Source organism: Vitis riparia, chromosome 19 (genome assembly GCF_004353265.1).
Source record: "Vitis riparia cultivar Riparia Gloire de Montpellier isolate 1030 chromosome 19, EGFV_Vit.rip_1.0, whole genome shotgun sequence".
Lineage (NCBI taxonomy): Eukaryota > Viridiplantae > Streptophyta > Magnoliopsida > Vitales > Vitaceae > Vitis > Vitis riparia.
Window position 1 is genome coordinate 20,981,618 of NC_048449.1, and position 9,631 is coordinate 20,991,248.

Genomic DNA, 9,631 nt, shown 5'->3' on the forward strand with positions numbered 1-9,631 from the left:
TAAAGACCCCCCAAAAACAGACACCTGCAACCCATATCTCAATTGCCATGTACCTTTTGCCCACATTTTCATTGCCTGAATCTCTGAGATCGAAAAGGGTCCCTCACCAAACTTCCTAACCAGGCATCTCCTAAGTTTCTCATCTCTGTCTTGGACGACTCCCTCTCTAATCTAGAGCTAAGCAGTCTCCTTCGCCAATCCCTCATTCTTTCTTACTACACTCGCATAAGACATGCTCCCACTTTCTGCCTTCCCACTTCCAGCCTCCCAATTGCCCCTATTCTCAACCAAAGGATCCACATTTTCCTCGAAAAAAAGGAACAACCCCAAGCGACCGTAATTTCTCAGCAAAATGAACCAACCCCCATGGTTTCCTTTTCCTTCCGAGAAAACCAGAGAGAAACTCTTTGATTCTGCCATGACCACCTTGCAGAATAAGAACCTCCCAACCCTATTCTCCCAACATTTCAGCATGAATATCCTTCCTCCCTCCTTCCACCCTTTACTCCACCTCGACAACCCAACATCTCTACAAGCAGCTTCCACCCCTACCAGAAGGCAACCTAAACTAAACTCCTCAAACCTGACCCACCTGGAAAAACCTCTTCCACGCTCCATGATGACCCCCCTTAGTCTCCCAATCACCAAATTCTTCATACCCTTTATTTTATTGTTTATTTTGTATAAAGTGCAAGAATACCATGTGCAAAGGTACCAAAGAGAAAAAAAAAAAAAAAAAAACTCCTAATAATTTTATTATACAAAAAAATAAAAAATACAAAGAAAGCTAAGATTTAAATAGAAATCTCCAGTCAAATAACAAATCAAAAAATCATGGAAATAATCAACAATAAATTAGCAAATAAAATTCAATATGGGATCATATTTTATCCCCTAAAAATCAGGACTGCATTAGCAGTCTAACTGCTTCCTAAAATCTTGGAATTTCTAATATCCTAAGGGAAAAGCTTTTCAACACTCCCCCCACATTGGATTGTAGACATCAAACATCCCCACACTAGATTGTATTAGCAGTCTAGTTGCTTCCTAAAATCTTGGGATTTCTGATATCCCAAGGGAAAAGCTTTTCAACACTCCCCCCCACACTAGATTGTAGACATCGAACAATCCCAGCTTATTCAACATCTTCTAAAAAAAAAAAGGTCATTGTAATCCCTTGGTTGGAATATCTGTTGTTTGCTCTGAGGAAGAGACATGAGGAATGCAAATTTCACCACTTTCAATCTTTTCTCTAATGAAGTGTCGATCAACCTCTACATGCTTTGTCTGATCATGATGAATAGGATTGTGAACCATACTAATTATTGTCTTATTGTTACAGTATAATCTCATTGGACTTTTGGTTGACATCTACAACTCCTTGAGTAGTAGCTTAAGTCATATTAGTTCACTAATCCCATTAGCCAAGGATCTACGCTCAGCTTTTGCATTGCTTTTGGCCACAACATTTTGCTTTTTATTTCTCCACATCACTAAATTGCCCTAAACAATAAGAACAATACCCCGAAGTAGATCCTTTATCAACTTCCGAATCTACCCAATTTGCGTCAATATAAGCCTCAATCTCATGGGACTACCCCTTCTTAAAGAGAAGACCTCTCCCTGGACTTCCTTTTAGATGCTTAAAAATTCTCATGACATCCTCAAGATGTTCCTCATACGGGGCGTGCATAAACTGGCTTACCGAATTGACGACAAAGGCTATATCCGGTCGTGTGTGGGCTAAGACAAGTCTTTGATATCTACCCTTGTCTATTGGAGCACTAGTGTTCTAGTCAGTTATTTTGGCATTGCAATCAGCAGGAGTGTCAACTGGCTTGCATCCAAGTAAACCAATTTCCTTTAATAGATCAAGAACATATTTCCTTTGTTATACAAAAATACCATATTTGTTCCTTGCAATCTCCATACCCAAGAAGTACCTTAGTGGGCCTAAATCTTTAATTTCAAATTCTTCTGCTAACCTCTTCTTTAAACAAGCCAATTCTAAAATATTGTCACCAGTTAAGATAATCTCATCAACATACATAATAGTATAGTTGATTTACCATCCTTATGTTTATAAAAAAGTGCATGGTCTGAATGAGCTTCGTTTATACCCTAGTTTTTTACTACTTTCGTGAATCTTTCAAACAAAGCCCGTGGAAACTGTTTGAGTCCATAGAGGGACTTCTTTAGTTTGCACACTTGGTTCATAGTTCCTGTACCCCTTAAATCCAAGAGGAAGGTCCATGTACACTTCTTCAGATAGGTCCCCATTCAGAAAAACTTATGTCAAGTTGTTGGAGAGGTCAATCCAAATTGGCTACTAGCGAGAGAAGAACTCTGACTGTGTTGAATTTAGCAACTAAAGCAAATGTCTCCCAATAGTCTATCTCATAGGTTTGAGTGAATCCCTATGCGACCAATTGTGCCTTATATCTTTCAATAGACCCATCTAGTTTGTATTTTACAGTGAATACCCATTTACTTCCGACTGGAATAACATCTCTAGGTTTTGAAACAACCTCCCAAGTTCCATTTTTCTCCAAGGCCTTCATTTCTTCTTCTACTGTATTTTTCCATTCTTTCTTCAAAAGTGCTTCTTCAATTGTCTTGGGCATCTCAACCTCAGCTAGATTAGATACCAAAGCTTTCATAAAACAGCATAGATGATCATATTTTACAACTCGAGTTATGGGATGTTGTGTACAGGAATGAATACCTTTCCTTAAGGCAATAGGCAAATCATCAGTATTAATAGCAGGCAAAGGAACTTGTGAATTACCTAAGTCTAAGTCTGAGTCATGACAAGTCGTAGGAGGTACTAGGTCTTCTTCTCTTCGTTGATTTCCCTGACGAGTCTAGACACGAAGCTCAGGAATCTGTTGTTAGGGTTCTTGTTGAACATCCAAATTAGGCACCCCATTTTCACTATTTCTTTCATAATTGTTTCCATTTTCCAAGTTGAGATTATGGTCAATTGCAGGGACGTTAAGAGAGGAAGAATTTGGTGGAGTAAGGCTAGATGTAACTAGTAAAGTTGGATGGAGTATGTCGGAAGAACATTTCCAGAAATTACCTTCACTCTCATTCTCCACTTGAAGGGAATTTTTGGGATAAAAAGGTGTATTTTCGAAAAGGTAACATCCATTGTGACAAATAATTCTCTTTTCAAGGAAGTAACGTTTATACCCTTTTTGGTTTGCTCCATATCCTAAGAAAATACACTTAAAAGCTTTGGGATCAAGTTTGTTGTGGTTAAGCTCATGATTGTGGACAAAGGCAATACTTCCAAAGATTTTTAATGGGAAACCAATGATAGTTAAGGTTTCTGGGAAGTTTTTTGAGAAAACATTGATTGATGTTTGGAAATGAAGAACATTAGTAGGCATTTTGTTTATAAGGTAACAGGCTATGAGAACAACATCACCCCAGAAAAGTTTTGGTGTGTTGGTAGTAAACATGATGGACCTAACAACTTCTAAAAGGTGTCAATTATTTCTTTTAGCAATACCATTTTGTTAAGGGGTGTTGGAACAAGTACATTGATGAATGATGTCATTTTCACTTAAGTAACTTACTAAAATTTGGCTACAATATTCTTTTCCATTGTTTGTATTTGGAATTTGAATGTGGGTAGAGAATTGAGTTTTAACCATATTATGGAAGTTTTTGAAAATTTGTTCTACATCAGATTTATCTTTTAGCAAGTAAAGCTAACACACTCGTGTATGATCATCAATGAAAGTTATAAACCAGTGTTTGGAGTAAAGATTTTGAGACCATGAAGGTCCCCAAATATCACTATGCACAAGAGCAAAAGATTTAGAAGCTTTATAAGGCCAGGTTTAAAAAAGGCTCTCTGATGTTTAGCTTACTAACACACTTCACATTGAAAAATATCTTTATTTGTAAACAATGAAGCAAATAAAAATTTAAAAAAAAAGGAAACTAGGATGTCCTAACCTAAAATGTCGTAACATTTTTTTATATCTCCTCATGAGAGAAGCTGATTCCCAACGAACGGTTTGAGCTTGTATATACTCATCAGTGTCCTCGTCAAAGTAGTAGAGTCCCCCATCTTCACTGGCATTGCCAATCTTCTTCCCCAAACTTCGGTCCTAAAATTCACAATGATCTTGTGAGAAAACAACCCAGCAATTACAATCTTTAAATATCTTACTCACAGAAAGTAAGTTACAAGACAAGTTTGGAACATGTAACGCAGACTTAAGGACAAGGGTAGAGTTAATTTTAACGGTTCCAAACCCTGCAATTAGAGATAATGATCCATCTGCAATTTTCACTTTGAGTTGACCAAAACTGGGGGTATATGAAGAAAACAAATTTGTACAACCTATCATATGATCTAATGCTCCGGAATCAATAATCCAAGGCTCTTTTTCCTTCTTTGAGCATTTAAGGGCTGTTAGGAAATTACTTTTCTAGGCTATAAGAGAGTTACTGGTGGTTTTCTCAGGTCTAAGCAGCTTGCAAAGCTTTTCAATTTGCTCTTTGTTCAGGTTGAGGCCGCCAATATTGTCACTATTTTTAAGTTCCTAGGTCTCGGTAATAGACTGGTAAGCACGGGTATCTCTTCTAAAGGTCCCTTGTGGCTTCGAGCTTTGGTTGGCAGCTTGGCCTTTGGCAATGAGGGCTGAGGCTTTGGTTTGGATAGGAGTCGTGGAGTCGCCTAGCATATTTTTTCGCTTGCTTTCTTCCCAACAAACCTCAGCAAATTTTTCTTCAATCAGTGGTAAGGGGTGAGTTCCAAGCATCCTGCCACATACCTTATCAAGATCTTTATTAAGACCAATAAGAAAGTCATAGGTACGTTGCTTTTCCACTAACTTTGCATCATTTCCAGCACATTCTCCACACCAATAAGTTGGTTCGAAAATATCCAATTCTTGCCAAATCTTAGTCAAGGATGTATAGTACTTAGTCACACTTTTATTACCTTGTTTGAGATCTCAGGCATGATCACTTAATTCACACTATTGGGTTAAGTTCTCCAGGTCTGAATATGACAATAGGACCTTATCCCATATTGCCTTTTTCGTGTCATGTACCAGATATAGTGAACCAATGTGATCCTCCACTGAGTTAATGAGCTAGACCATTATTAGAGCATTATTTGGGTCCCAAGAAGAGTAACTCAGGTTTGTAAGAGCATGTTCCTATACAATCCCATTTATGAAGCTGATTTTACCTCTCCCTCAAATAACCGTTTGAACTGATCCAGACCATTGAAAAAAGTTCCTGCCATTGAGTTCATAAGAGGTGATTTGGAGAGATGAATGATCAAAGAAGCAATGGGGTTAATTGTGAGGGCAGATGAAGAGGACTGGTTAGAGCCTTCTTTGGATCCATCCTCGCTTAACCCAATGAGGGCCTTTTTGAAGTCACCCATCTTTTTCTCTCAATGAAAAAAAAAAACCTTTGCTCTGATACCATGTGCAAAGGTACAAGAGAAAAAGAAGAACACTACTACATTTTTAATTATTTGAAAAAAAAAATGAATAAAAAATTAATGAGAAAGCTAAGATTTGAATAGAAATCTCCAGTTAAATAAAAGATCAAAAAAATCATGGAAATAATCAGCAATAAATTAGGAAATAAAATTCAAAATGCATCAGAGTCCCTTAAAAATCAGGACTGCATTAGCAATCCCTGCTTCCTAAAATCTCGGGATTTCTAATATCCCGAGTGAAAAGCTTTTCAACATACTATAACATTCTATCTACCACTTCCTCTCTCTTCAATCTTCACACACCACTGTCTCTCTCTAAGGTACCAAATGCACCAGTTTTTAAAATTTTTTCTCTTTTTCCACTACCAAAGACATTTGCCAACAAGCCATTCCTTCTTGTTTTCTTTTCTTTTCTTTTCAACCTCCACCTTCAAGCGTCACACACATCCACACATTTTATTTTGTTTTATTTTATTTTATTTTTTTGTACCCCCTACAATCAATCCATATGTTTTCTCCTCTCTTTTTTTTAATCTAACCATCCTATTGCAAGTTGGACTGCCATTCACCCTTTTTTTTTTCCTTTTCTTTTCCAATCTAAAGCTCGCACAATCGAAATATTTTATTTTATTTTATTTTTCATCCAAACCTACAATTTATTTTCTTCTACTTTTTTATATTTTATTTTATTTTATTTTTAAATCTACTCAATTGAATATTCAGAATTTTCCTATCTCCATCAATAAATCAACCTATGTTCATAAATTTCTAATATTCTTGATCTAAAATTAAATAAACAAACCCTAATCTAGATTGAGATCTTTCAAGGAATTTTAAATTGTTCAAAACTAATAAAGGAATATAAAATATTAATCTAAGGGTCAAAATCTTACCTAGAAAACTGATCTTTAAACCCTTATGTCACAACCTACTCCAAATGACTCCCTCACTTGGGTTTATACAGGGGAGCAGGAAGGTTCTAGAAGATTGAAGGAGCCTACATAGCTTTGGAAGTGTGTGGAAGGTCTTATAGAAGTGTGGAGAGTTCTACACAGCTTTGGAGAAGTATGGAAGGTCCTTGAGCGTTGTAGAGATTTCTAGAGTCTTCCATGTATATACTTGTACATAGGTAGTGTCTAGGTTAGTGATGGAACATTCTTGATTTGTAAGGAACCCTCCAAGGTTCCAGGGAGTTCCTAAGGTGCCTATAAATGGGTGAGGGCCTCATTTGGCCAAGGCACCACCCAACCAACCAACCAACCAACCAACCAACCGCCAACCAAGCAAGTTGAGAGCTTTTAGCCGTGTAAAGCATTCCTTGAGCAATACAAAGCTTTCTTTCTTCAAGTGTTGCCATCGGTTCTCATTCTAGCTTCCAAGTTATGTACCTACTTGCCTAGCTTAGCTAACTAAGCAGGTGGGAAAGGTTGACTTAACAACATCAAGTGGCTTAAGTTGTCTAAGTGTTGCATATGAACTTAGGAAAAGCCTAAGTCCGTGACACTAAGCTCCCAAATCTTCAACCTACGTTCTCTGATCTCTCTAATCTCCGTGTAAAAGGGTTTCTATATAGAGAAGTCAAAAAATCTAATTCATAACTAGAGCTTTTAAATGCGAAAAAACATTTTTATCCTTATTTAATTTATTTAATTTATTTTGTATTTCTGATTTATGATTTTACCCCTAAAAATTAATTTGAGGCGTTACACTCTTGCTCCTCTCCCCCATCCTTCCAATCACTTCTCAAATCTGAAAATGCAAGTTCCAAATCATAGAACCCCATGAACACCACATGCACCCTGTTTCCATCACTATAAAAAACCAAACCAAAAGCAGAGCAAAACCTACATAGAACAGGAGCAAGATGAGAGAACCCAAAGGCGAATGCATCTCAAGATTCCAAAAGACCAAAATGGAGAAAATAGAGCAAGAATCTATATCTTCCATCTTGTGGTTCTATCCCAACCTATATGATCTTCTAAAGCTAAAATTAATCATTTTCTTAATTCATTTGCATGTACAATGTGTTTGTGCGTGGGCCAATGGGTTTGTGTGTGTGAGATAGGAAGGGAGGGAGAGTGTGATTCTTGGTGAATGCATAATGATCTTGTAAACAATTCAATAGAATTTCAAGTGGTAACTAGGCCAAAGGAGTGCAGTTTTCATGTTCTCCAGACTTCACAGTTTCAAGCCAAAGGAATGCCCTAAAGTAGCACATCAATCCACAAAATTTAGGTTAGATTCAAGCAAAACAATGCAGAGAGGACTAGCAAGGACCAATACATCTACATCAACTAAAATAACTAATCAACAAAAAAACATGGAGCGCAATAGCCACATTGTAGATGCACAAGACATGATGACTGGTTCAAACTCCTCAAGCTCTTACAAATTGGATTACTTTTTAGACACTTTGTGGATTTCCAATTTAATTCCTAACTTTTAGTTATTAGTTTCCTAGTCTTATGGAATTCTAATTAGATTTTGATTTTATTTCTTATTTTAAATAAAAAGAGAAGGATGATTGTATCCTAAATCTTTATTTTAATTCCATCCATATATACCCATTATTTTAAGGGATTGTTTATAACTAGAATCGTGGCAATTCAATGACAAGTTTATTGTCATGCTTCTCCTATATATTCTAGCTTTTTCTACTGTTTATGTGATAAGAAAAAATTAGAGTGTTCCTCTCTAAATCTCAATATGGTATTAGAGCCAAATCTGTACCTATCACTATCCACTTGAGTCCACAAGCACCAGATCAATCACTCAAAATGGTAACTTTTCAGTGCCTTTGAGCACTCAAATGGAGAAACACAACCCTTGGATTGTAGACTCCGATGCATCAAATCCTATTGGTAATGCTGCTCTATTTCACAACTATAGCCCAAGTTCTGGGAATCTTATAGTTTGAATTGCTAATAGATCATTGTCTAAGGTAGCCGAAATAGGATCTGTTGCCATTACAGATGACCTAGTTCTAAATTCTATTCTCTTTGTTCCAAATTTGATTTGCAATTTACCATCCATTAGCAAACTTAACAAGGATTTGAATTGCATTACTAATTTTTTCTCAAATCATTGTGAATTTTAGGACTTGGAATTGGGGCGGATGATTGGAAATGCTAAGGAATGTGCAAGGCTCTATCTCCTTAAAGGTCATAATAATCCTAAAAAACAAGCTTGCAAGTACCATGTCTTTTCCTGTTTTTTCAAGATTATATAATAACAAGTGTCATCATGTTGTGGCACTATAGATTAGGTAATCCCAATTTTTTGTATTTGAAAAAGTTGGTACCTACATTATTCAATAATACCAATATCGAGGTTGTCCAATGTGAAGCGTGTCAATTATCCAAACATGTGAGAAATAACTATCCTCCCCAAGGGTACAAACATCTCATCCTTTTGCATCCATTCATAGTGATATATGGGGACCCATTAGAGTCAAAAACATCTCAAGAGCTCGGTGGTTTGTGTCTTTTGTTCATCACCATACTAGAATAACCTGGGTATACTTAATGAAAAAAAAATCTGAGGTTGGTACTGTATTAAAAATTTTCAATAGTACGATCCAAACACAATTTCAAACAAAAATCAAAGTGTTTAGATCAAAAAATGTTAAAGATTACTTCAAGTCTATACTTGGAGAGTATCTAATGAGTCATGGTATAGTGCATCAAAGCTCTTGTGTTGACACACCTCAACAAAATAAGGTAACTAAAAGAAAAACCAACGCCTTATTGAAGTGGCCAGATCTATTATGTTCACCACAAATGTTCCTAAACATTTTTTGGGTGAGGCAGTCCTTACAACGACATACCTCATTAATGAAATGTCATCAAGATTCCTAAAATTCCAAAAACCTTGTCAAGTTCTCCTCTCCTACCCAAAAACCCAAATCATCTCATCCCTACTACTAAAAGCATTTAGGCGTACGACATTTGTCCATGTCCATAAACAATTCTGAAGCAAACTTGACCCAAAGGCCATCAAATGTCTCTTTCTCAGCTACTCTCCCACTAAAAAAGGTTACAAACTCTACTCCCCTATCACTAGAAAATTCTACACTTCCATGGATGCAACTTTTTTTGAAAACTAATCATATTATCCAAAAACTTAAATTCAGGGGGAGAACTCAGCTATACAAGA

The 9,631-nt window shown here is 36.5% G+C and overlaps 1 protein-coding gene across 1 annotated transcript in view; it reads right to left on the reverse strand.

Annotated features, from left to right (window-relative positions):
* Positions 1-4,229, reverse strand: part of LOC117908485 — a 35,515-nt gene extending 31,286 nt beyond the window's left edge. Inside the window, exon 1 of the mRNA XM_034822090.1 lies at positions 3,970-4,229. The gene's annotated coding sequence lies outside the window, so the exon portion shown is untranslated. The remainder of the gene's footprint in view (positions 1-3,969) is intronic.
* Positions 4,230-9,631: the final 5,402 nt, after the last annotated feature.